At 49.8% G+C, this 26,874-nt stretch overlaps 2 pseudogenes; one reads left to right on the top strand and one right to left on the bottom strand.

Moving 5' to 3' along the window:
• Window positions 1-1,923: 1,923 nt before the first annotated feature.
• On the top strand, window positions 1,924-14,204 carry LOC113898568 (annotated as a pseudogene).
• A 9,540-nt stretch (window positions 14,205-23,744) lies between these two features.
• LOC113898760 lies at window positions 23,745-26,710 on the bottom strand (annotated as a pseudogene).
• Window positions 26,711-26,874: the final 164 nt, after the last annotated feature.

Below are 26,874 nucleotides of genomic sequence, written 5' to 3' on the forward strand. Positions count from 1 at the left end.
AGCTAAAAAAAGGCAGAGAGGAAGGCCCGCAAACCTCTCAACGAGATCTTTTAAATTTGGCTTTAAAATTTTTCAATAAATGGGAAGAACAGGCAAAACTAGTAAACGCTCAAAGAGATTAGGCTAAATATCATCTCTGAACCTCTGCTCTACACAGCTCCAAACCTTAATCCTCTGACAGAGAAAAGAAATCATCTAGGCCCTGTTACAAGTGCAGTAAAGAAGGGCACTGGGCCCGCTCATGCCCAAAGCCCAGGTCCCCTCCGGGTCCATGTTCTAATTGTGGCATAAAGGGACATTGGAAGGTGGACTGCCCTAATCCTCTCTAGGGATCCGGACATCTCCTCCCAGTCCCGAGCAGGAGTCCTCAGACCCAGCTCTGCCCAGGCTCCTCGGGCTGGCTGCTGAAGACTGAAGGTGCCCAGAGCCCCAGGCCCCAACTCTCATCACCTTTACGGAGTCCAGGGTATCTCACAGTGGCAGGGAAGCCCATCTCTTTTCTTATCAACACAGGGGCCACCTGTTCTGCCACGCCTGCTTATTCCAGAAAAACTAGTCTTTCAGATCTCTGTCGTGGGGTTGACGGTTTAGTGCCTACACCACAGATTACCAAGCCTCTGCCTTGCACACTTCAAAATACCCCTTTCTCTCATTCTTTCCTCATACTCCCAAAATGCCCCACTCCAATCCTGGGAAGGGATCTACTCTTCAAATTCTAGGCTTTCCTCACTGTTCCAAATCTTTCTCCTGACCTGGCCTGGCTACTCCTTCTCGAACCTACTATTTCTTCACCTCCCCCATTACCCTCCTCGTCTGTAAACCCTATAGTCTGGGATACTCCCACCACACTCCCATTTATATTTGTCTAAAAGATCCAACAAAGTTTCCAATCAACCTCAATATCCTATTTCCCAAATACATCAACAGGGATTAAAACCCAACATCTCTAAGCTGCTGCGTCAGGGTCTCTTGTGCCCTACTCACTCTCCTTATAAAACGCCTATCCTACTTGTTAAAAAGCCAAATGGCTCCTACTGTCAGGGTCAGGACCTGACCCAGGGATTAAACCCAGGTCTCCTGCATTGCAGGCAGGTTCAGAGCTACCATATGATACAGCAATCCCACTCCTGGGCATATATCCAGAGGTGATAGGTGATGGAGAGAGAGAAACTGGGAGTTTAGGATTGACATATGCACACTACCATACTTAAAATAGATCACCAACAAGTACTTACTGTGTGGCATAGGGAACTCTGCTCAATATTCTATAATAACATAAATGGGAAGAGAATTTGTAAAAAAATAGATACATGTATATGTTTAATTGAATCACTTTGCTATACACCTGAAACTAACACACATTTTTAATCAACTATATACTCCAATCAATATAAAATAAAAAATTTAATTAATTAATTAAAAATAATAAATATTGATATTGAGCATCTTTTCACATGCCTATTGGCCATGTGTATGCCTTCTTTGGAGAAATGTCTATTTAGATCTTCTGTCCATTCTTTAATTGGGTTCCCCGTTTTTATTACTGAGTTGTAACAGTTTTTCGTATATTTTGGAAATTAAGCCCTTGTCAGCTGCATCATTTGCAAGTCTTTTCTCCCAGTCTGTAGTTAGCCTTTTTTGTTTTATGGTTTCCTTTGCTGTGCAAAAGTATGTAAGTTTGACGAGGACCCATTTCTTTGTTGCTTTTCCTCATCTTTTTGTTTTCTGTTTCTACCAGAGTAGAAGCCATCTTGAACGGGCCTTCTGTCAGGAACTTTAATTCCCCTTAGATGGTTGCTGGGAGAAAGAGAAAGTTAGTTTTTTTTTTTTGAATGACAAATAATACTGGATCATTATAACTTATGTAATTTCCAAAGTTGTACAATTATACAAAAAAAAAAAAGGAGGGCACACAACCTGTAGAATTACACAGAATCCTCTTCAAAATGCATTGGCATTGAAATTTTGAAGGAAAAAATAAACAAATGGGACAGAAGCAAACTTGCAGAGTGATGAACTGGCCTAATTTCAATACTGTTGTGTCTATGGGACTCAGGAAGCTGGAGGAGAGGGAGAGGGTGAGAGAAGGGCAGGTCAGTGGAACGGTCAGGACACAGACGACGTTTATCAATTAAGTTTGCCACCTGAACTGGCACCGGAAACAATAACTGAGTTGGCTGAAAAGTTTCTTCAAGTTTTCATAAGATGGTATGGAAAACCCTAAGGAAACTCAATACAGTGAAGAGGTCAGTGATCATCCAAGGCAAGCTCAAGATAGGGAAGCAGGAAGCCCTGAGCTCGCCCCTCCATGACCTTCTTGCCAGAAATTCTTCCCTGACGACCTCTGATCAATTTCTATTAATTAGGAAGACCAAAATGACAAAATGATCTAACTAGGAATGTTCTGGCTATCAGACCACGAAACGCTAAAATAAGTGGTTAGAGGAGGAAGAGGCAACATCCTGGTCGCGAGCTAGCAGTCTGGGGAAACCGCAGGTTAATGACTTCACCGGCCTGGCCCTGGGGCGGGGCGCCCGGGCTGAGGAACGCCCGCAGCGCCCCAGAAAGGATCCGCTCCTCTGACCTGCCATCCTCCACTCCTGCAAAATCGAGATCCAGATGGCAAAGGGAGAGAGAGGTGGCCCTGAGACGCGTCTTGGCTTCCTGGACTTGCTTCTCATTGTCTGGTTCAGCGGGACGCCCGGCGGTGAGTTCCGGGATGAACCTGCGCGGGGCGGGGGCGCGGCGCGGGGAAGTTGGGTGCGCGCGGGTTCGCGAAACTTCTTGAGGGGTGGTGCCGCCGCCCTCTCCTCTTTTCCCTCCCCTGGGTCCTTTACACCTCGGTGGCTCCCCCGGGCTACTTGCGGGCTCTCCGGGCGAGAACAGGGGTGCCTTGGTGAAGCAGTAATGCGGGGACTTTGGGAGAAAACGGGGCCAGAACGTACAGGAAATGCTGTTGAGGCCCGCCAGGGCTCAGCCCGGCCCTGGGAAGTGGGAGTCCTGGAGCCCGGGGAAGGGACCCAGAGCCGCCCTGAAAACCACAAGCCCATAATCTGCCCTTCTGCGCCGTCGCAGCCGCCGCGCAGCCGCCGCTGTCCTGCGCCAGGCTCCAGCAATACTGAACCTTGAATTTCCACATGTTCAAGCTGGTTTTAGAAAAGGCAGAGGAACCAGAGATCAAATTGCCAACATCCGCTGCATCATCCTAAAAGCAAGAGAGTTTCAGAAAAACATCTATTTCTGTTTTATTGACTATGCCAAAGCCTTTGACTGTGTGGATCACAATCAACTGTGGAAAATTCTGAAAGAGATGGGAATACCAGACCACTTGACCTGCCTCTTGAGAAACCTGTATGCAGGTCAGGAAGCAACAGTTAGAACTGGACATGGAACAACAGACTGGTTCCAAATAGGAAAAGGAGTCTGTCAAGGCTATAAATTGTCACCCTGCTTATTTAACTTATATGCAGGGTATGTATGTATGTATATACATGTGCATGTATATATATCATATAATGTATATCCATGGGATTTTCCAGGCAAGAGTACTGGAGTGGGGTGCCATTGCCTTCTCTGACCTCAAAGGCAACTATGTGTAAAAAATTTACATAAACATTTTCAGTTCAAGCTAATAAAACTGCTATTGAGAAAGTATTCCACATCATTAAATCTGTCTTCGAAAGTTCAGATGCTAAAGCATTCCTAAGGCATGTGTTCTGGAAGACAAACGTGCTTCTGTGATGCTGGGTGATGCATGTGACTACCTGGCTCCAAGTGGGCCTCGACAGGCACCTTCCTCCTGATGCTGGGGGACTGTGAGAGGAGAGTCAGACACAGGCCCCCAGGGCTGCATGCAGCTCTGTGAGACACTGGGCCAGCTGCTGGAACTCCACCTCTCCTCTGGATCGAAGGCCCAGCACAAGCCAATACAGCAAATAGTTCATCAGGACAGTTGATAATCTGGGCTATTTGGTAACCCTCTTTCAGGTACTGGGCCACATCAAATGGGTATCCACTTAGGGCGTTTGGCCAGAGTCATAAACACATGGGCTCTTTTAGTAGCAGCATGCTGACTTCTTAGTTGTGGCATGGAGGATCCAGTTCCCCGACCAGGGATCAAACCCACGCCCCTGCATTGGGAGTGTGGAGTCTTAGCCACTGGATCACCAGGGAAGGATGGAGAACTCATTTTTAACCAGACTTTCAAAGGCCATCCATCGATCCAGTGTTTTTGTTGTTCCCCAGACAGTGAGAGTCCATGAGGAACAAGACTTGGAGAGGGATTGGCTTTGCTCTTAACTTGAAGTTGTCATCAATGACAGTGATCCTAGCTGCCAGGTCTTTGTGGAAGACTTCTCTTCTGACCAGGTAGCTCATTCCACAGGCAATCTGGGCAGCCATGTGAACTAGGTTTTGTTGAGAAGTTGCCTGCAGACTATTGGTCTCTACATATTTGCACTGTCGTAAAAACAATTTAAGATACCCCCAGTTAATGTAAGGCAGTCCACCATGGGCTTTTCCGCTTCTTCTGTTCACACGTGGCTAATAGGAAGATTTCTGTGATGAAGATCTCATAGCTCTCAGCTTTCAGGGAGCATCGCTATCAGCTGAATTTCACAAGCTCGAACTCTAACTGTTTTTACAAATGCTTGTTGCTCTTTATCTGGATCTTTTTCATCTACATAAACCCCATGGATACTACACCAAAAGGTACCTTCTGTGTATATCTTTTGAGTTCCTCTCCCTGGATAGATATTTTGATATCATTCACCTAAGCTCTGGCCTCCAAAAGAGCGACACTTCTCAAGTCGTACTCCTCTAGCCACAAGGTCAGATAACTGGAGATGGGAGCTGTATTGTTGGATGTGTTGCCTCTCACATACCGAGACATCTGGGAACGACTGGGACTGAGACAGCCCTTGGGAACTACTGCTGGTGCTGATGCTATCTCCCAGTTCAATCCTTTTCACACTATGAAGATGCAAAACAGCTAATACTAGTACTACAAGAAATATACCTGGACAGCAAAACCCTAGGCTGATATAAAACACACGTGTAGACATGGCTGGAGCTGCATGTACAGGATCATAAATGGGTTCCTCCGCTGGTTGTTTTGTCCAAGGCTGAAGTTTTCCTTCCTTGATTTCTGGATGGCAACTTTTCCTTTGTTTCAACTCTAAGATGTGAAGCTTTTTGAAGTTACTGTCAAGTTGAGGTGCATTTAGTGTCGTAACTTCAGAATCTACTTTGCCAGGACAGGACAGCTCAAGCCCAAACACTGATACAGTGGGTGGGAGTTCTGGGGCCAAGGGGCGCTGGGGCGGCAGGCAGCCTAGCGGACCCAAGCGGTACTGGCGGCAGCCTGCCGGATCCCCATCCCAGGGAGACCACCCTGCACATCCATCCTGCTGTGAGTGCCTGCCTCTACCACCCAGGAGAAGCCAGGCCACCTGATGCTGCCCACCTGGCCTGAGCCCTTGAAAGGTGAATAGCTCCTACCCCGGCCACCCTGCTGGTGTTAACTGATCCATGATAAAGAGCGCTGGTCCTTCAAGGGCCTAGAGCAGTAGAGAAGGGACCTATTCCTTCAGCAGTAGTAAGAAGGGATCAGAGAGCAGTAGGGAAGGGACCTACTTCCCTTTAGCAGTAGTAAGAATGTTCCAGAGAGCAGTAGGGAAGGGACCTACTTCCCTTCAGCAGTAGTAAGAATGTTCCAGAGAGCTGTAGGGAAGGGACCTACTTCCCTAAGTAGTAAGACAGGACCAGAGGGCAGTGGGAAGGGACCTGCTGGTCTTTCAAGGGCCGAGAGGAGTATGGAAGAGGCCTACTTCCCTTTTGAAGTAGTAAAAAGGGACCAGAGAGCAATAGGGAAGGGACCTGCTGGTCCTTCAAGGGCCGAGAGCAGCAGGAAAGGGGCCTACTTCCCTCAGCAGTAGTAAGAAGGAACCAGAGAGCTATAAGGAAGGGAACCTGCTGGTACTTCAAGGGCCGAGAGGTGTAGGGAAGGGACCTACTTCCCTCAGCAGGAGTAAGGAGGGACCAGAGAGCAGTGGGAAGGGACCTGCTGGTCCTTCAAGGGCCAAGAGCAGCAGGGAAGGGGCCTACTTCCCTTCAGCAGTAGTAAGAAAGGACCAGAGAACAGTAGGGAAATTACCTACTTCCCTTTAGCCCCAGTAAGAAGGGACCAAAGAGTCATAAGGGAGGACCTGCCACTCCTTCTTTTGCCAAGAACAGTATGTAAGGGGGCTACTCCCCTCAGCAGTAGTAAGGAGGGACCAGAGAGCAGTTCAGAAGGGACCTGCTGATCCTTCATGGCTGAGAACAGTAGAGAAGTGGCCTACTTCCCTCAGCAGTAGTAAGAAGGGACCAGAGAGCAATAGGGAAGGGAACCTGCTGGTCCTTCAAGGGCTGAGTGAAGTAGGGAAGGGGCCTACTTCCCTCAGCAGTAGTAAGAAGGGACCAGAGAGCAATAGGGAAGGGAACCTGCTGGTCCTTCAAGGGCTAAGTGAAGTAGGGAAGGGGCCTACTTCCCTCAGCAGTAGTAAGAAGGAACCAGAGAGCAATAGGGAAGGGAACCTGCTGGTCCTTCAAGGGCCGAGTGCAGGAGGGAAGGGGCCTACTTCCCTTCAGCAGTAGTAAGAAGGGACCAGAGAGTCTCAGGGAAGGGACCTACTTCCCTCAGCAGGAGTAAGGAGGGACCAGAGAGCAGTGGGAAGGGACCTGCTGGTCCTTCAAGAGCTGAGAGGAGTAGGGAAGAGGCCTACTTTCCTTTTGCAGTAGTAAAAAGGGACCAGAGAGCAATAGGGAAGGGACCTGCTGGTCCTTCAAGGGCTGAGTGAAGTAGGGAAGTGGCCTACTTCCCTCAGCAGTAGTAAGAAGGAACCAGAGAGCAATAGGGAAGGGAACGTGCTGGTCCTTCAAGGGCCGAGTCCAGTAGGGAAGGGGCCTACTTCCCTTCAGCAGTAGTAAGAAGGGACCAGAGAGTCTCAGGGAAGGGACCTACTTCCCTCAGCAGGAGTAAGGAGGGACCAGAGAGCAGTGGGAAGGGACCTGCTGGTCCTTCAAGGGCCAAGAGCAGCAGGGAAGGGGCCTTCTTCCCTTCAGCAGTAGTAAGAAAGGACCAGAGAACAGTAGGGAAATTACCTACTTCCCTTTAGCCCCAGTAAGAAGGGACCAAAGAGTCATAAGGAAGGACCTGCCACTCCTTCTTTTGCCAAGAACAGTATGTAAGGGGGCTACTCCCCTCAGCAGTAGTAAGGAGGGACCAGAGAGCAGTTCAGAAGGGACCTGCTGATCCTTCATGGCTGAGAACAGTAGAGAAGTGGCCTACTTCCCTCAGCAGTAGTAAGAAGGGACAAGAGAGCAATAGGGAAGGGAACCTGCTGGTCCTTCAAGGGCTCAGTGAAGTAGGGAAGTGGCCTACTTCCCTCAGCAGTAGTAAGAAGGAACCAGAGAGCAATAGGGAAGGGAACCTGCTGGTCCTTCAAGGGCCGAGTGCAGTAGGGAAGGGGCCTACTTCCCTTCAGCAGTAGTAAGAAGGGACCAGAGAGTCTCAGGGAAGGGATCTCCTTCCCTTCAGCAGGAGTAAACAGGGACCAGAGAGCAGCAGGGAAGGGACCTACTTCCCTTCAGCAGTAGTAAGAAAGGACCAGAGAACAGTAGGGAAATTACCTACTTCCCTTTAGCCCCAGTAAGAAGAGACCAGAGAGTCATAAGGAAGGACCTGCCACTCCTTCTTTTGCCAAGAACAGTATGTAAGGGGGCTACTCCCCTCAGTAGTAGTAAGGAGGGACCAGAGAGCAGTAGGGAGGGACCTGCTGGTCCTTCAAGAGCCGAGAGGAGTATGGAAGGGACCTACTTGCCTTTTGCAGTAGTAAGAAGGGACCAGAGAGCAGTGAGAAGGGACCTGCTGGTCCTTCATGGCTGAGAACAGTAGAGAAGTGGCCTACTTCCCTTCAGCAGTAGTAAGAAAGGACCAGAGAACAGTAGGGAAATTACCTACTTCCCTTCAGCAGCCTGGAAAATCCCATGGATGGAGGAGCCTGGTAGGCTGCAGTCCATGGGGTCACTAAGAGTCGGACACGACTGAGCGAGTTCACTTTCACTTTTCACGTTCATGCATTGAAGAAGGAAATGGCAATCCACTCCAGTGTTCTTACCTGGAGAATCCCAGGGATGGTGGAGCCTGATGGGCTGCCGTCTATGGGGTCGCACAGAGTCGGACACGACTGAAGCAACTTAGCAGCAGCTTTTGAGGTATAGGTATATTTTTACAAAATAGTTTTAAAAATTGTTTAAACACACATATTTGAACTAACAATCTTACTACCAACTGCTTTTTATTTTCTTAACTTCTTCAAGGTAATGTAGTTGATTCACCTTTAAAGTTTTGCTTTCTTTCACTAGTGTTGAGAATGATTTGTCTTCAACATGCAGTACTTTTTATTAGGTAAATAAAAACCATCCAGCAGTTATGGGCTAATGCTCCCCGCTTCTTTATTACAGAGTAGCTACCTTGGTCCAAAGTGCCATACAGGAATCCACAGGTGTGAGCAGAGGATAGTGGCCATATAACAACTCTGGGCTCACATCTAGGCCAGAGATGTGGGTCTTGTTTGTTCCTTGTGGCCCTGCTTATGCCAAAACACATAACCACTTCTGTCCTATGACGGCTGGCCTAGCTGAACTAATGACTAGGGGTTGATGAGCACACATCACGATGGGCAACCCCAGTCCCTGACCAGAGGCCTCATCTCTGCCAGGCCCCAGGACCACACCAGGAGCCACGTTTAAATGGTGTGACTTTCCCCTCTGCAAGTGGCATGGCCTAGCTTCAGAACACTTGGGGTCTGTGTTGTGAGCCTTCACATGGAAAATGGCACGTAGCACCTTTCTGGCCACAGATACCTCTGATGTCACCGGTTCTGCTGGGTCATCTGCCCAAGAAGCAGCTCCAGCCATGCCCATCATTCACCTATTGTGACTGCTTTTGTGCTGGGACAGCAGGTTGCAGCAGAGACCTAGGGTCCGCAAAGCCTCAAGTATTTCTTCTGTACCATTACAGGAAACCTAAGGCCACAGTGGTATTAAATGGAGATAGGATAGGGACCACACCCCTGCAGCCCTCGAGAGGTTGTAGATTGGTACCTGTCTCTGTATTTCCTCCAGGATGTTGTACACACATACTATTGGGGATGGGGAGGTAGGGTCTGAAGTTTGAATCTGGAATTGACTACTACAGTAGTCATCACCCCATGATAATCTACTAGCTACTCAGGTCTCCATGCCTATCACAAGGCCAGGGCATGTGAAATGACCGCTGTGTGGTCTGTGGACCCAGTGATAACCACTGTAAGCAGAACCTGGGACTGCTGTCCACTGATGGCCTGGTACTCCAAGCATGGCTTCAACAATTAGGGGACCATGATGATGCTACGATTCCTGTGCCTGATATTAGAAACACACTAGGTGCAATGTGAATGTGAGAGTAGTTTCTGCTTCTGCAGGTTCACTTACCCCAGTAAATAACCATGTGGCTCTTTGGGAAAGAATGGAAGGACTTTTGCACTAGATGTGGTGATGAAAGGGCCCTCCTCTTTAGAACATGGCTTCTTTCTCTGATGATACCTTCTGAGAAGTGGCTCAGATCCGGAAAATGGGCCTGGATCAGGTGTTTGGTAGGAATGGCTGCCTTTGGCTTCCTGATCGTCCAGCTTTGTGTTCTGTCTTTCTTTAATTCTTTCTATGGTACAGTTTGTATCTAGGTTCCTGCCCATCTGTTTGCCTTTAGGATCGCCCTGCTCTATGAGCCAGCATCATATTCTCTGCAGTCAGGCCCTGGCTGGCATTGAGACTCCCTAATCAGTTTGACCACTGCACCTACTTTTCTGCGGCCCTAGAGCACCCCTACTTGGAATCTGATTTTTCTACAACTTCCATCCCTGTTCCTGGTAGAAGCCCACAGGAGCACGGTCTCCTACCACCATCCCTGACCTTCTGCAAAAGTCAACCTTGAGCTGTTGGAGATGCTTCTCATCTGCGCTTTCCTCTCGAGCTCCATAGAGTCCATCAGGCTTTCCCATGGAGCTGGTGGATTGCACACTCTCCTGCCCTTTCATACCGTGTCCACCCTGGCAGATTCACTTCTCTGAGCCTTGGATCGCCTCCTCTACCACCTGCCTCGGAAGTTCTGGATTTTCTCTTTCATGCCCGATGGGCCAGGCCTTTCTCCAGGATTCCAAGACCTGTCCTAGTGGGAGATTACCATGTCTCCCCAGCCTTGCTAAGCCCAGTGACCCGTGATTATAAACTCTCCCTTCCCCAGCTCTGGGTTCTGAGCTCATCCTTCCCAACCCCAGCCTCACTGACTGTGATCCGCTTCCTCAGGAACAGCCCCCTCACCCTCTGCATCTCTCACAGGACACTCAGAGAGAAGCTGACAGTCCTCTGGGTTTAGGCCTTTCCTTCTGAACCAGCCTGGCCCATCCCTGGGAAAAGCATTTGTCGGTTAGTGCCACGTGCGGAGCTTGTGAGCAGAGTGGAAATGGGGCATATCCAGGGTTGTGGTGTTTCTTGCCTGACTGAGGCTTTTCGTCTTCCTCAGTCGTACCGGATGAGGGGCTGGGGAGGGCAGGCCGGGCCATCCTGCTCTGTCAGCCTAGACCTGCAGTCCTACTGTGCTCTCACAGAACTGGGGTGGAGGGCTATGGGTCTTCTTCCAACCTCACCCTCACTGCGGTTTGCTTTCACAGACGCTCACTCTCTTTCCTTTGACTTCACCGTTGATCCTCAGCCCAGACCTGGACATCCGTGGTGTGAGATTCAAAGCCAGGTGGACGGAAAGGTTTTTCTCTCCTATGACTGTGGTCATGCAAAGATCATAATCCCAAGTGTATTGGGAGAAGAAGTGAAAACCATAAAGGCCTGGGAAACACAGATCGAAACACTGAGAGACATCAGGGACTGGATCAAGGACCACATGCATGACTTTACACTGGAGAAACACATGCCCAGAGGTGAGTTAGAAAGTCCAAGTACAGGAGGGCCAGATTAGGGGCTTAGCTACATTCACTGTTTATAAGTAAAAAATATAATTGAATACTGGTTCTTCCCTAGTAGTCCAGTGGAAGGAGTGGCCTCTGGGGAGAGCACAGGGCCACATTAGCTGGGCCAAGGGAGGTGGACCCAGGTGGGGCAAAGAATCTATCAAGCCCAGAGGCTGAGCTCTTTCTTTCCCATGGTGGGGGCAGACCCTCGCACCCTGCAGGCCAGGATGACATGTCACTGTGAGGATGACAGACACGTCAGTGGATCTTGGCAGTTTGGCTTGAATGGACAAATGAGCCTCCACTTTGATTTGGAGAATGGACACTGGAGAGTGGGTCAACCTGGAGGCAGATGGATGAAAGAGAAGTGGGAGAATGACAGAGCTGTGATGGAGTTCTTGAAGAAGGTCTCCATGGGAGACTGTCGGGGTTGGCTTCAGGATTTCATGGTGCGATGGAAGGAAATATTGAAGACCACGGGTAAGTGAGAAGAGGAAGAGAAAGTGATACTCCTCTCATGGTGACATGGACCCACCCCTCTGTGTGTGTGTGTGTGTGTGTGTGTGTGTGTGTGTGTGTGTGTGTTTGAAGAACTGATCCGTCAGAGGTGAGTTGTTCCTGGGAGAGCAATGATCCGGGATGCTCTGTCATCCTCCTTCTTCTTCTACCTCCTGACAGCTCTCCTCACAGCACAGGCCTTTGGACAACTGAACATGGATTTTTGCTGATCCCAAACCTGTAGACATCTTTTTGATTTCTGGGATTTATTTTTCACTGTACCCTCTTTCCAGAATTTTCTTTCAAATGTCACCAATCCTTCTTCTGGAAATCTGTCAATACCACCTCTGCTGTCAGCTCCTGAGGATTCCATCCTCAGGTCACCATCTCTGATGTCACAGTAGGACTGAGTGGCTGTGTTGGAAACCTTGCTCCCCCATTAGCTGTCAGAGCCCCATGAGGAGTGGACTCCTCTCTTCCCTCCGTCTCGCCTGGGGATCTATCTCAAGGGCCTCCATGTGATGGGTGTAAACTTCTGCATAATAGGAGTACCTGAGTCAGGGGAGCGAGGAGGCATTTGCCAAGTTTGGGGTCTGGACAAGGGCTTCACTCTTACTCTCCTTGCAGCATCACCGACCACAGTCCCACCTACAGTGCAGCCCACGGCTCCACCCATCAGTCACGTCACCTGGATCGCCCCTGGGGTTCTCGTCAGTTTTGTCATAAAGGGCATCGTAGCCTGGATCCTTTACAAGAAGAGGTACTGAGGGCAGAATTCAGAGGGAAGGCAGGGGCACAGGGCCTAGTGTGAGGACAGGGAAGGGAATCCCACAGGCTGAGTCACAACTGTTGCTGCTCCAGGAGTACAGGCCTGGCCTATCCCCTTCCCACAGTCTCTACTGTGGGGCTCCTGCTTGCCTGCTTGACCCACTTCTAATATGCCACTGCATATTAGAAGAAGCCTTTGGAGTAGGGTCTGCAAACGCCTTCCCACCCTTTCCTCCTGGATTTGGGAATCCCATGCAACCCCTGCCCTTCACTGCACCTCCTCATCCTGGAAATGAGCCAGGTGAGTGAGACCTCATATAACCTGACAGCAAGAACTCAGACAAGCTCAGGCCTCAGTTCTGATAGTTCCTCACTGTCAGATGACAATGGGAAGTGAGGGGTGGCTGGGGCACAGGAAGGCTGAGGGCCTATTGATGCTTAAAAGGTTTAGCCAAGTCCCCTGACTGAGCACAGACTGCTGGCTGGCAGGGCCCCGGTAGGTGGTGTGAGAACAGCAGGCACTCAGGGCGAGGGCAGGACTCACGGGGGCTGAGAGCAGCATGGGGGCTCCACATGATGTGTCAGCGGGGAGGGGACCCACCCAGGGGCCAAGATGAGAGGGGCCGGGCCCTCATCCCACAAGGAAGGGGTGGGAAGGCCTTTGCAGACCCAACTCCAAAGGCCCGTTCTCACAGGAAGTGGCTTGGGTCAAGCAGGCAAGGCAGGAGCCCCACAGCAGAGACTGTGAAAAGAGGTAAGGCCAGGGCTGTGCTCCTAGAGCAGCAGCAGGTGTGACTCAGCCTGTGGTTTGCACATCACCAGCCTCCTGGGTACCCAGAGCCTCCATCACTGAGAGGCCCTGCCTTGAGCAGAGGTGCCTGGGGATGGTGGGCTTGAGCTGGGGTGGAGGCGCCCAGCTGGGGGGACCAGGAAGAGATAGGGGGTAGGGACCCTGGTCCTGAGAGCTGTGTGTGCTGCTGGCTCAGAGGCTGGAGGGGAGCGAAGGAAGGAGGTTTGCCTGCAGCCCCCCAAGGCTGTCAGGAAGCAACACCCCTCCTCCGAGGACATGCTCCCTAGTCCTTTAGGCCCACCTCGGGGAGGATCCGGATCTGAGTAAAGGGAACAGGTTGATTCCTCACTGGCTCCAGTCCTGAGCCTAAGCAGGGGGTGTCAGGGCCTGTGGTGACTCTGTGATGCAGGAAGGAAGGAGGAGGTGTCTAGAAGCTGCTGGGCCTGGGGTGGGGGTGGGGGTGGAGGACATAGGAACCCCTCAGTGAGGGAGGGGCTGGAGGGGAGGTTGAGGAGGGACAGCTCCAGGAAAGTGACAGGAGTTCCTCAGCTTCCTGGACCAAGGCCTCTTTCTTTTCTGCAGGAGACTGTGTTCCCAGGAAGCCCCTGACAGGTGCTCTGTTGGCCTCAGGACTCAATCTTTGCTTGGCTGCTTTTGTTCTCCTGCGTTCACTTTAGAGCCAAGAGATCAGACCTTAGGAGTCTCAAGTCTGTCTACCAGTTATGATGACACAGTGGCTGCACCATCTCGAGTCTCTTGTCAAATCTGATGAGCATCCTCCTCAACATCTTTATTTTTTTCAAACCTAATTTCTCTTGGTGCTGAGTGACGGAATCCCTGAACTGAAACTTTCAACTATTTGAACAAGAGATCTCCACAAACAGAACTCTTTCAGTCTTCTTCTAATTTTTGGAAAATTAGACTTTTCCCTGCATTGTGACCTTATTGTTACAAATGATGATATTGCTGGAAAAATACATCTGTTACTACAGGACTCAGGGATTTTTTTCTATGTCCAGAGAAACAACTTCAGTGTATTTTCAATGGAACAAAATTTTACGTTGACTGATTCCCTTCATAATTTATTACTCTATTGGCACTGAGTCATGTTTGATTCTTTGTGACCCCATGGACTGTAGCCCACCAGGCTCCTCTGTCCATCAGATTTCACAGCAAGAATACTGGAGTGGGTCCTTATTTCCATCTCTAGGGGATCTTCCTGACCCAGGGATCGAATCCTTGTCTCCTGTGTTTCATGCGTTGGCAGGCCAATTCTTTACCACTAGTGCCACCTGGGAACCCTTTTTGCTGCTGCTGCTGTTGCTTCTAAGTCGCCTCAGTCGTGTCTGACTCTCTGCGACCCCATAGACAGCAGCCCACCAGGCTCCCCTGTCCCTGGGATTCTCCAGGCAAGAACACTGGAGTGGGTTGCCCTTCCTTCTCCAATGCATGAAAGTGAAAAGTGAAAGTGAAGTCACGCAGTTGTGTCCGACTCCTAGCGACCCCATGGACTGCAGCCTACCAGGTCCTCCCTTTATACTGATCCTTAAATTAATATTGCAAAAGAGTTAAGTACTTCGTGCCTGTTTTCTAATCCAGGAGAAAAGTCATGGTATTTCACCATTCCACCACATTATGAGACTAAATAAAACCAATGATAACGCTTTATTTCTTGTGGAAACAGAGAATTTAAAGATCACTCCTAAACAAACATGCAGTCCAGTTGTGGAGTGATCTTTAAATTCTCTGGATTTTTAAATGTATATTTCACCATATCCCAACACTAGGTCATATGTTCACCCTACTATGCAGCCATCCCAGTGTTAGTTCTAGGCTGGAAAACGTGGACTAAAAGCCATGTAAATACAGGCAGACCTCAGAGACATTGCAGGCTGGGTTCCAGACCAGGGCGATAAAGTGAATTTCACAATAAAGGGAATCACACAAACTTTTTCATTTCCACTGCAATATAGTGTTATGTTGACATGGAATTCTGTTAAGGGTGCAATAGCTTTATGTGCAAATAAATAATGTACAGACCTTAATACACAACACTTTGTTTCTAAATTAAAATATGTTGAGCATCATCTGAGCCTCCAGGGAGTCATCATCTTTTTGCTGGTGAAGGGTCTTGTCTCAAGGTCTGTGGCTGCTGACTGATTAGGGTGGTGGTTGCTGAGGGTTGCGGTGGGTAGCCCAATTTCTGAAAATAAGACAATGAAGTTTGCCACATTGTTTGACTCTTCCTTTCACAGAAGATTTCTCTTCGCATGAATGCTCTTTGACGGCGTTTTACCCACAGTAGAACTTTCAAAATTGGAGTTAATCCTCTCAAACCCTCCTGCTGCCTTTGCAACTAAATTTATTCTAAACTTAATATTCTAAGTCCTTTGTTCTCATTTCAACAGTCTTCACAGAATCGTCACCAGGAGTAGACTGTATATCAAGAAACCACTTTTTTTCTCATCCATTAGAGTCAACTCTCATTTATTCCAGTTTTATCATTCAGTTCAGTTCAGTCACTCAGTCGTGTCTGACTCTTTGTGACCCCATGAATCGCAGCACACCAGGCCTCCCTGTCCATCACCAACTTCCAGAGTTCACCCAAACTCATGTCCATCAAGTCGGTGATGCCATCCAGCCATCTCATCCTCTGTCATCCCCTTCTCCTCCTGCCCCCAATCCCTCCCAGCATCAGAGTCTTTTCCAATGAGTCAACTCTTCACAAAAGTACTGGAGTTTCAGCTTTAGCATCAGTCCTTCCAAAGAACACCCAGGGCTGATGTCCTTCAGAATGGACTGGTTGGATCTCCTTGCAGTCCAAGGGACTCTCAAGAGTCTTCTCCATTAGAGTGCAACAATCAGTCCCATGTTCACATTAGGCTCCACTTCTAATTCTAGCTCTCTTGCTATTTCCACCACATTGTAGCTACTTCTTCCAGTGAAATCTTGAACCCCTCAAAGTCATCTAAGAAGGTTAAAATCAACGTTTAAATTCCTATTAATGTTGTTATTTCAACCTCTTCTCATGAATCACAAATGTTTCATGAATTTGCTCTAGAAAGTTTTCAGTTGACTTTGCCCAGATCCATCAGAGGAATCACCATTTGTGGCAGCTATAGCCTTACTGAAACTGTTTCCTAAATATGTGACTTGAACATCATGACTACTCCTTGATCCATGGGCTACAGAATGGATGCTGTGTTTGCAGGTGTGAAAACAACATGAATCTCATTACTTGTCCGTCAGGGCCCTTGGGTGCTTTCTCAATGAGCAGTGATATTTTGAAAGGAATCCTTTTTTGGGAGCAGTAGTTCTCAACAGTGGATTTAATATTTTTGGTAATCAGTGTTGTAAGCAGATATGCTGTCATCTCGACTTTGTTGTTCCATTTGCAGAGCACAGGCAGAGCAGATTTAGCATAATTCTGAAAGTCACTAGGATTTTCAGAAGGTAAATGAGGCTTAGCTTCAGCTTCAAGTCACCAGCTGCATTAGCCCCTAACAAGAGAGTCAGCCTATCCTTTGAGTCTTTGAAGCCAGGAACTGACTTCTTGCTAGCTATGCAAGTCCTCGGGGCATCTTCTTCCAATAGAACACTCTTTTCTCTACACTGGAAAGCTCTAATTTAGGATAGCTATCAACATAGATTATTTTATTAGATCTTCTGGATAAATTACTGCAGCTTCTGCATCAACCCTCGCTCTTCCACTCTGCACTCTATGTTAGGAAGATGGCTTCTTTCCTTAAACCTCATGAACCACCTCTGCTGCTACTGCTGCTGCTGCTAAGTCGCTTCAGTCGTGTCCAACTTTGTGCGACCCCAGGGACCGCAGCCCACCAGGCTCCTCCGTGCATGGGATTTTCCAGGCAAGAGTACTGGAGTGGGTGCCATTGCCTTCTCCGAACCACCTCTACCAGCTTTCAACTTTTTTCTGCAGCTTCCTCACCTCTTTCAGCCTTCATAGAATTGAAGCCTAGGGCCTTGCTCTGGATTAGGCTTTGGCCTAAGGCAGTGTTGTGGCTCTTGTGGTCTCTCACCCAGACCACTGAAACATTCTCCATATCAGCAGTAAGGTTGTTTTGCTTTCTTCTCATTCGTGAGTTCACTGGAGGAGCACTTTTGATTTCCTTTGCTTTGCGTTCACAACTTGACTAACTATTTGGGGCAAGAGGCCTAGTTACTGGCCCATCGTGGCTTTGACGTGCCTTCTTGAAAAGCTTAACCATTTCTATCTTTGGATTTAAAGTGAGAGATGTGTGATTCTTCCTGTCAATGGCATAATTTTGATATTGCTGTGTCTCAGGGACTCAGGAGTCTCAGGAGAGAGATGGACGGGTCAACAGAGCAGTCAGGACACACACACATATCGGATGGCAATGTGCCCATGGTTCTTGGCACCCCAAAACAATTACAATACTAACATGAGAGATCATTGATCACACAAAGGCAAAATCAAGATGGCCAAGTAGGACGCCCTGAGCTCCACTCTCCCATGAACACACCAAAACTACAACCACATACAAAACAGCTCTCTTTCCGAGAAAATGACCTGAAACCAGCAGAACATCCCCTCTACAACCAGCATAGAGAAAGAACCACGGTGAGAAGGGCAGGAACAGAAAAGAAGGGATCTAGTTGGGACCCTTTGGCCAGGTACTCTGAAATGGAAGGGTCATCAAAAACTGGAGCATTCTGCCTAAGAAGCAGGAGGTTTTGGCCCTACATAAGGCACCCCAGCCCTGGTGCATTGCTGGGAGAAGCAGCCTCACACCCCCACTCCTGTTTTAGAAACCAAGAGGGTTTATGATCTGGAGCACTGGAGGACTGTGGGAAATGGAGACACCACTCCTAGAGACCATGAGCACAGAATTGCTTGCTCCCTGTCCCAGCACAGAGTCAGCAGATTGCAAAGTGTCTGGTGTGCTGGCCAACATTTGGAGACCATGCCTAGCATTGGTTGGGGCTGACAGCCAACAGAGCTCCAGACGGGAGACTCCCTGCAATCCATCCCCCCAACACACACACACACACACACACACACACATATACACACACAGGCACACAGGGAGAAGCCAATCTCTCAGCTCTGCCCCATCTCCATGTGACACCAGCCCAGGCTAAGACAATCACTGCAGGTCCCTGGGATCTTGATGAGTTGTGTGACCGCAATGCCACAGGCAGGCTTATCTGGTAGAAGCCCTGACTCACACGCAGTCTGGCGCCATGCTCTAGCTTGGGGTGACACAAGCTGCCACTCAAGGAGAGCAGCAAACTCTGTGAATCAACAGGTGCAAAAGAGATAAGAAGGTTCTCAACAGACTCACTAGAGTCTCTTTGTGGGACAGACCTGTGCTGGGAGGCTGGTTGGAGGACAAGAGACCCACAAGGGTGGGCAGGACTCAGGGTTGGGTGGGGCAAGAGCTTGGTGGGGCTAGGTGAGCTGAGTAGGGAGACTCTCCCTTCATAAAAGGGCCGGGGGCGGGAGCCTGGGTTGAATCCCCCAGAGGAGGCAACCCGGAAGCCCCTGGTAGACTCAGACCACAGGGAGGAAGGACTGGGAGAACAGGAGGAAGTCAGAGGCTGCCGTGAGAGATGGGCCGGGTCAGCCCCGTGTGAGGAGTGTAGGCCCCAGGGACCTGGGCACCCAGACTCACCCCAGGCATGTCCCTGACGCCCGGCCTCACCCCAGATCCCCAGGCGTGAGGTCAGAGGTGGAGGGCTACAGAGACTGGAATTAGTACCTGAAGCAGTTTCACAGATGTGGACTATAGATACCTCCAGAAACAGGAATCTAGACAAAATTCTGACTCTGCTAGTTTCTTCATCTTGCCATGCCTCAATTTACACATTTGTAAATGGGAAACGCTACCTACGGGAATGAAGAGAGGCTAAACATTCATTTAGGACCTGAGGAGATCATGCAGGTAACCCTGAATTTGTACATGCTGAGGACTCGCCAACCCCCGTCTCAGGAGTTGTTGTTTAGTCACTAAGTCGTATCTCTGTGATCCTGTGGACTGTAGCCCGCCAGCCTCCTCTGTCCATGGGATTTCCTCAGGCAAGAATATTGGAGTGTGTTGCCATTTCCTCCTGCATGGGATCTTCCCCATCCAGGGATGGAACAGACATCTCCCACATTGACAGGCGGATTCTTTACCGCTGAGCCACCTGGGAAGCCCCTTATCAGGTGTTAGTGCCGCTAAAAACACACAAGGACCACGGGGATCCAGAGAAGGGGATGGATAGAAGAAAGGTGAGGGACAGATCACTGAACTTTTGAGGAACATCAGTCCCACAGAGGGTGTGGGGAGCCTGGGGGAGCCCCCAGGAGAGACTCCAGTGGGAGGACTCTGGGGACTGATTCCCTTCTCCACTGGCCAACCAGGCTCCTCCCCAAGAGTGGGTCACCCTGGGGCTTCAGGTCGCATGGGCTGCTGGCATCAATTTCAGTCTTGCCATCCTGGTCCTGCTTCTGCTGCCCAACTGTGTCCACGAAGCGCAGCGTGGTGAGTTCCCAGTGAACCTGCTGGGAGAGGGTGGAGTTGATGCATTATAAGCAGAGAGCGGGACCTGAGCTGGCCTTGGTTAGAAAGTCCACGGGCGTGGTGTTGCCTCCGCCTCCTCCTCCTCAATCCTTAGGTGAGCTCCTTTCCTTGTTGGCACCTGCTGGGCTGGTTGGCCACTTTCAGACCAGCAAATGGGCAAACTTGTTGAAATAGCAATGCTCACACAATGGGAGGTGGGGAGGCAAGAGGACAAGGAGAGCATGGCAGGAAACACTGCCATCCCTAAGCTCCCAGCCCCTCAGCCATGCCTCCAGGAGTGGGAGCCCCCGTGGCAGGCCTGGGACAGGCGACCTTCCTGTGTGGAGGAACCTAGACACCCCCTGAAAAGCACACACCACTGATCTCATCTGTTCACACAAACCCTTCTCCTCGACATGACTCCCTGCCCTTGACTCCCAGGCATCTTTACCAGCTATAAACCACCCGTGCCACCTGGAAAGGCTCTCCCTTCCCCAGACACATCCCCTTAGTGGCCACACTCCTGCCCCACAGCTCACTAAGTTCATTCCACATCTTTGCATCCCGAGAAGCCCAGGGCGTCCAATACCTTCCCACCTGTGAAGGGACCTGAATCACATTCTCCACCACTGGCATCTTATCCCCTTGCCTGAGGACTTACCCCAGCAAAAGCTTCCCAGCCTGGTCCCCAGGAGGGATGAGAGCCCAGTCGCCCAAAGTGTGACATGGGGCCTGAGGGTGAGGAGGGGGAACCCCCACTTCTACCCTTTGGTCCCACATTCATATCGTCCACAAACCATGGAGATGGCAGCCTATAATGTTTATTGATTAAGACAGGAGTTGGGGAAATCTACAGAAGACAAATCTGTTCATCTCTTCAGGCCTTTTGGCGTCTGTCTCTGTGCACTTCCAGGTTTGTGGTGCGACAACAGGCAAAGACAATGTGAAAAACCAAAGGAATCCCTCTGACCACTGCCCTGGTTTGCGAACCCCAGCACTGGGTGACTCATCACCTGGGGAATTATCCAGGGGCTCCCTCAGCTGCCTGTTTATGAATCCCAACCCTGCGCGGTCCTGCCTTGTAGCCTCTGGTGGTGGGAATGTGATAGGAGGGTGGGTCCTGCAGTTACAGGCTAAGGCCCCCCTCTTCTGCTGTAGAGTGGCTTCCTCGGTCCAAGGGGCCACGGGGACCCTGTGTAACCACAGAGGTGAGCAGAGGACAGGAAGGTACCACAGTTCTGCTGTCGAGTCTTGGTCCCCTGCTGGTCATCTTATCTGTTCCCTGTGGCCCTGCTTATGCCAAACCACACGATCACTTCTATCCTATGACAGCTGACCTCTCAGCTGAGCCCAGTTCATCAAGACCGGAGGTCCCTTCTCTACCAGACTCAGGACCATATCAGTAGCCATGTTTAAATGATAGGGTTTCCTCACTCAAGTAGTGTGGTCATGCCTCTGACCTTGTGGGGCTGGGTTGTGATGCTCTGATTAGGATGTCACAAGCTGTCCCTGGGGGAGGGTATGGCAACCCACACTGGTATTCTTGCCCGGAAAATCCCATGGACAGAGGGACCTGGTGGGCTACAGTCCATAGGGTCGCAAAGAGTCAGACATGACTGAAGTGACTTAGCAGGCAGGCAGGTTATCCCTGGCATGATTTCCCCCACTGGTGGACTTCTGTGTCATGGGTGCTGCAGGGTCCTAGGGTCCCAGGGGCAGTTCCCGCCACACTCATTCCTTCATGTCCTTTCCATGAACACCTTCCACAGCTGAGTTGAGCAGTTGCAGAAGCCTCTGGTCTGCAAATCCTGAAATATTTAGTGTCCGGCCATTGATAGAAATGCTTTACACCAGGCAGATATAAAAAGCAGATGTGAAGGGATCACAGCCCTGCATGCTTTCAGGCCATGATTGTCACTAATCTGTCATTTTACCCAGAAAAGGGTGGTCTTGCACATTCTGTTTGTAGCAAAGGAAAGGCAATATGAGAATGTACTCATACTTCTCAACTATGGCAGCCTTCACCCCATTCCTAACTACGGAGATTTTTCCATCACTGGTTCGAATCTGGAGAATGTGAAATAACCACCGTGTGGGTCTTCACACACTGTGATACCCCTATAAGCAGGATGCAGGATGGTCATGTATTCAATACCCTGCATCTCATGCATCACATTGATAACAGCAGGGTCGCGATGATGGTTCAGATCCCTGGACATGATGTGAGTCACACACTGGGTCCATAGGAATGTGGGATGGCTTCTGCTTCCCAGTGTGCACTTACCTGAGTCAATGGCCGTGTGGCTTCCAAGGATGGGGAAGGCCAGAGGACTGCTGCACTGCGCTTGCCATGGTGATAAGAGGGCCCTCCTGCTGGAAACTGGCCTTTCTCTGTAGTAATGGATTCTCTGTTCTGATAACTGTCTCAGTTCTAGAAAATGGGCAAAGTATCCAGACAAGCTGTTGGGATGGCTGTTTTCAGCGTCCTGATCATCCAGCTTGTGTTCTACTTTCTTTTCGTTTCTGGGGTTTTTTGTTTTTTGGTCGGCTGCCTGGCTTTGGGGATCTTAGTTCCCTGACCAGTGATCAACCCGGGCACCTGGCAGCGAAAGCCCAGAGTCCTAACCAGTGGAGCCCCAGGGCCTTCCTTGGTCTCATTCCTTTCAGTCGTGCAGTTTGTGTCTAGGTTGGCCGCCCATCCAGGGTGTTTGCCTCTAGGATCGCCCTGTGCTGGGAACCAGCATCATACTCTGCAGTCAGGACCTGGCAGCCGTCCCGTCTCTCTACTCATATCAACCATTTCATGTGATTTGTTCCTGACATGGTGCTTCCCCACCTGGGATCTGCATATGTTCAATCCCTGTTTCTGCTGGAAGCCCACTGGAGACACCATCTCCGAGCAGCATCCTGACCTTCAGCAAAAGCCCTCCTGTGTTACCGACCAGTGCTCTTGGACTCGATCAATAGAAGTTGGTAAAAGGCCAGACACAAATTCAGGGGGAAAGAAGCTTTATTGGGACTCATGAGGGAGCAAAAACAAGTAACATGTTCCCTTGCTGACTCCAGAGGGTGGGGGAGCCGGTCCCGCATATGAGTTGAGGGTGGGGGCGGGTCCTGGGTTCAGGCCAGAGGGGTGACCTGGGTGGTTTGTTCCCCCTTGGTGGTGCTGTGTGCAGGGATCATGACCAGTACCCTGCTTTTGCTCCCGGCTGCTCTGAAATCCCCTTGGGTTTTTGGTCTTTTTGTATCTTGTTTTGATTATTTGCCCCAACTGCACATGCATGCAATTATTTTCAGTCCTTTATAATTTCTTCATATTTTGATGCTTGATGTGACTTTTGTCCAGGTACATTCACTGCAGCAAACTGTCCCAGCCTGTCTCATTCCCCACTGAGGGGTTCTACACCCTTATTCTTAAGGGTTAAGGGGCTGAAGCTTTCTTCTATCAAAACTTCTCCCTGCTGGACAGGGACCACTGAACTGAGCCTCCCCTCAAGGTATAGAAGTTTTTCACAAAGACCTACTGCTGCTGCTCCAGGAGCACAGGCCTGACCTCAGCCCTTCCCACAGTCTCTGCTGTGGGGCTCCTGCCTTGCCTGCTTGACCCAAGCTACTTCCTATGAGAACAGGCCTTTGGAGTTGGGTCTGCAAAGGCCTTCCTGCCCCTTCCTCCTGGGATGAGAGCCCGGCCCCTCTCATCTTGGCCCCTGGGTGGGTCCCCTCCCCGCTGACACATCATGTGGAGCCCCCCAGCTGCTCTCAGCCCCCGTGAGTCCTGCCCTCGCCCTGAGTGCCTGCTATTCTCACACCACCTACCGGGGGCCCTGCCAGCCAGCAGTCTGTGCTCAGTCAGGGGACTTGGCTGAACCCTTTAAGCATCAATAGGCCCTCAGCCTAGTGAGGGCCCCTCCCTTTTCACAATGTCACCTGACAGCGGGGACCTCTCAGAACTCAGGGCTGAGCTTGTCGAGTTCTGCTCTCAGGTGATATGGGGTCTTATCCCCCTGCTCATTTCCAGGATGAGGAGGTTCAGTGAGGGGCAGGGGTTGGCTGGGATTCACCTTCCTCGTCCTCACGCCAGGCCCTGTGCCCCTGCCTTCCCTCTGAATTCTGCACTCAGTACCTGTTTCTGGAACTCAGCCCAGAATCCGGGCTGATGAAACCAGTTTTGATGAAATGCATGAGGACCACAGAGAGGATCAAGGTGATGGACTTGATGGCTATGGTTGTCGACTGGACTGTGAGGGGAGCTTTGGTTAGTGATACTGCAAGGAAAATAAGAGTGAAGCCCTTCTACATACCCTAAACTGAGCAGATGCCTCCTCAACCCCCCTTACTCAGGTAGCCTACTATAGAGTCTGGGTTTTTTTTTTAATTGGAGGATAATTTCTTTACAATGCTATGTTGGTTTCTGTTATAGGACAAAGCAAATGAGCCATAATTATATATATACCCCCTCCATCCTGAGCCTCCTTCCCTGCCCCCATCCCAACCCTCTAGGCCATCACATAGTGCCAGGCTGGGCTCCTTGCGTTATATAGCAGCTTCCCACCGGTTAGCTATTTTCCACATGATAGTGTGTATATAGGGGCTTCCCTGATAGCTCAGTTGGTAAAGAATCTGCTTGCAATGCAGAACCCTGGTTCAATTCCTGGGTCAGGAAGATCCGCTGGAGAAGGGATAAGCTACCCACTCCAGTATTCTTGGGTTTCCCTGTTGGTTCAGCTGGTAAAGAATCCGTCTGCAATGTGGCAGACCTGGGTTCGATCCCTGGGTTGCAAAGATACCCTGGAGAAGGAAAAGGCTTCCCACTCCAGTATTCTGCCCTGGAGAATCCCATACAGTCCATGAGGTTGCAAAGAGTCAGACATGACTGAGCAACTTTCACTTCCAGTGTGCATATACGTCACTGCTACCGTCTCAGTTCCTCCACCCTGCCCTTCCCCTGCTCTGTTCACAAGTCTGTCTCTGTGTCACGCAGTCATTTCAACCAACCATATGGCAGCCCCTGTGACAGGTCCTGAGGTGAGATGGAGGAAAGGAGGCGCCCCATCTCCACAGAGCTCAGACAGTGGATGGGCGAGCAAGGGTCCCCAGGCAGCCCCTCAGTCCTGCGTGACATCAGGTGAGGCGACATGAGGATGGGAACAGATTAAGTCCTCTCAGGAGCTGATGTTTGAGGTGGTATCGACAGATTTCCAGAACTAGAATAGCTGATATTTTTAAAGAGTTTGTAGAGAGAGGGTCAGTAAAAAGGAAATCTCTAAAATCAGAGTGGTGCCCTCATGTTAGGGGTGAGCAAGAATCCATGTACAATGGTTCAAAGGCCGGTGCTGTGAGGGAGATGTCAGGAGGCAAAAGAGGAAAGAGGATCACAGAGCATCCCCAGGGCCATTGTTCTCCCAGGAACTACTCAGCTTGAATAGGTCACTTTCACACACACACACACACACACACACACACACACACACACAGAGGGGTGGGTCCATGTCCCTTTGAGTGGACTACCACTTCTCCTCATCTCACTTACCCGTGGTCTTCAACATTTCCTCCCAGCGCACCAAGAAATTCTGAAGCCAGACCCGACAGTCTCCCATGGAGAACTTCTTGAAGAAGTTGGTCACAGCTCTGTCCTTCTCCCACTTCTCTCTCATCTGTTTCCCTCCAGAATGAACGACTATCCAGTGTCCATTCTCTGAATCAAAGAGGACATTTGTTCATTGAAAACAAACTGCCAGTATCCACTGGTGTGTCCATCCTCTTCACACCAACACGTTATCTTGCCCTGTAGGGTGAGAGGGGCTGCCTCCACTGTGGGAAAGAAACAGCTCAGCTTCTGGGCTTGACAGAGTCTTTGCCCCGCTTGGGTCCACTTCCCCTGGGCCCACCTAATCTGGCTCTGGTCTCTCCTCCAAGTCCTGGTCCTTCCACTGGACTACTAAGCAAGGACAATATTCTTTATTTTTTACCTGAAAACAATGAATGTAGCTAAGGCCTCAATCTGGCCCTCCTGCCCTTGGACTTTCTTTTTCAATTTATTTTTTACTTGAAGGATAATTGCTTTAGAATATTGTGTGGTTTCTGCCATGCATCAGCATGAATCAGCCATAGGTGTACATATGTCTCCTCCCTCTTGAACCTCCCTCCCACTTCCCTCTCATCCTACCCCTCTAGGTTGTTATAGAGCCTTGGTTTGAGTTCCCTGAGTCATACAGAAAATTCCCATTGGTCATATATTTTACACATGGTAGTGTTTCCGTGTTACTCTCTCCATTTGTCCCGCTTTCTCCTTCCTTCTCCCACCCCACCATGTCCATAAGTCTGTTCTCTATGTCAAAGTCTCCATGCTGTCCTGCAAATAGAGTCATAATAATTTCTGTATATATGGGTTAATATATGGTATTTGTTTTTCTCTTTCTGACTTACTTCACTCTGTATAATAGGCTCCAGGTTCATCCACCTCATTAGAACTGACTGAAATACATTCCTTTTTACGGCTGAGTAATATTCCACTGGATAGATGTACCAAAGCTTCTTTATCCATTCATCTGTTGATGGATACCTAGCTTGTTTCCATGTCTTAGCTATTGTAAATAGTGCTACAATGAATATTGGGATACATGTGTCTTTTTCTCTTTTGGTTTCTTGAGGGTATATGCCTAGTAGTGGCATTGCTGGATCATATGGTAGTTTTGTTTCTAGATTTTAAAGGAATCTCCATACTGTCTTCCATAGTGGTTGTATCAATTTACATTCCCACCGACCCAACTCACCCAGGACCCTGTGTTTCTCCATGTAATGTCAGGCAGTTGCTCCTTGAGCAACTCCCTGATGCCCAATGTCTCTGCTTGTGTTTTCCAGACCTCTGTAGTTTTCACTTCCTCTCCCAATGGGCTGATGTACTCGATCTTAGACCCACCACAATCATAGGAGAGAAAAGCCTTTCCATCCACCTGGCCTTGAACCACACACCATGGTTGCCTAGGTCTGGTCTGAGGATCAATGGTGAAATGATACGAAAGAGAGTGAGCATCTATGAAGGCAAAACACAGCAAGGGTGGGGTCGGGAAAAAGAGATCCATAGCCCTCCCGGCACCCCTCCACCCCTAGTTATGTGAGAGCAGAATAAAGCTGCAGGTCTGGGCTCTCTAAGCAAGGACCTCTCTGCCTGGCACCACCCTCAGCAGTTACAGGCTGAGGAAGAGCACGAAGCCTCTGTCAGGCAAGAAGCCATGCAACATTATGT

Source organism: Bos indicus x Bos taurus, chromosome 9 (assembly GCF_003369695.1).
Source record: "Bos indicus x Bos taurus breed Angus x Brahman F1 hybrid chromosome 9, Bos_hybrid_MaternalHap_v2.0, whole genome shotgun sequence".
In the NCBI taxonomy this organism is placed as follows: domain Eukaryota; kingdom Metazoa; phylum Chordata; class Mammalia; order Artiodactyla; family Bovidae; genus Bos; species Bos indicus x Bos taurus.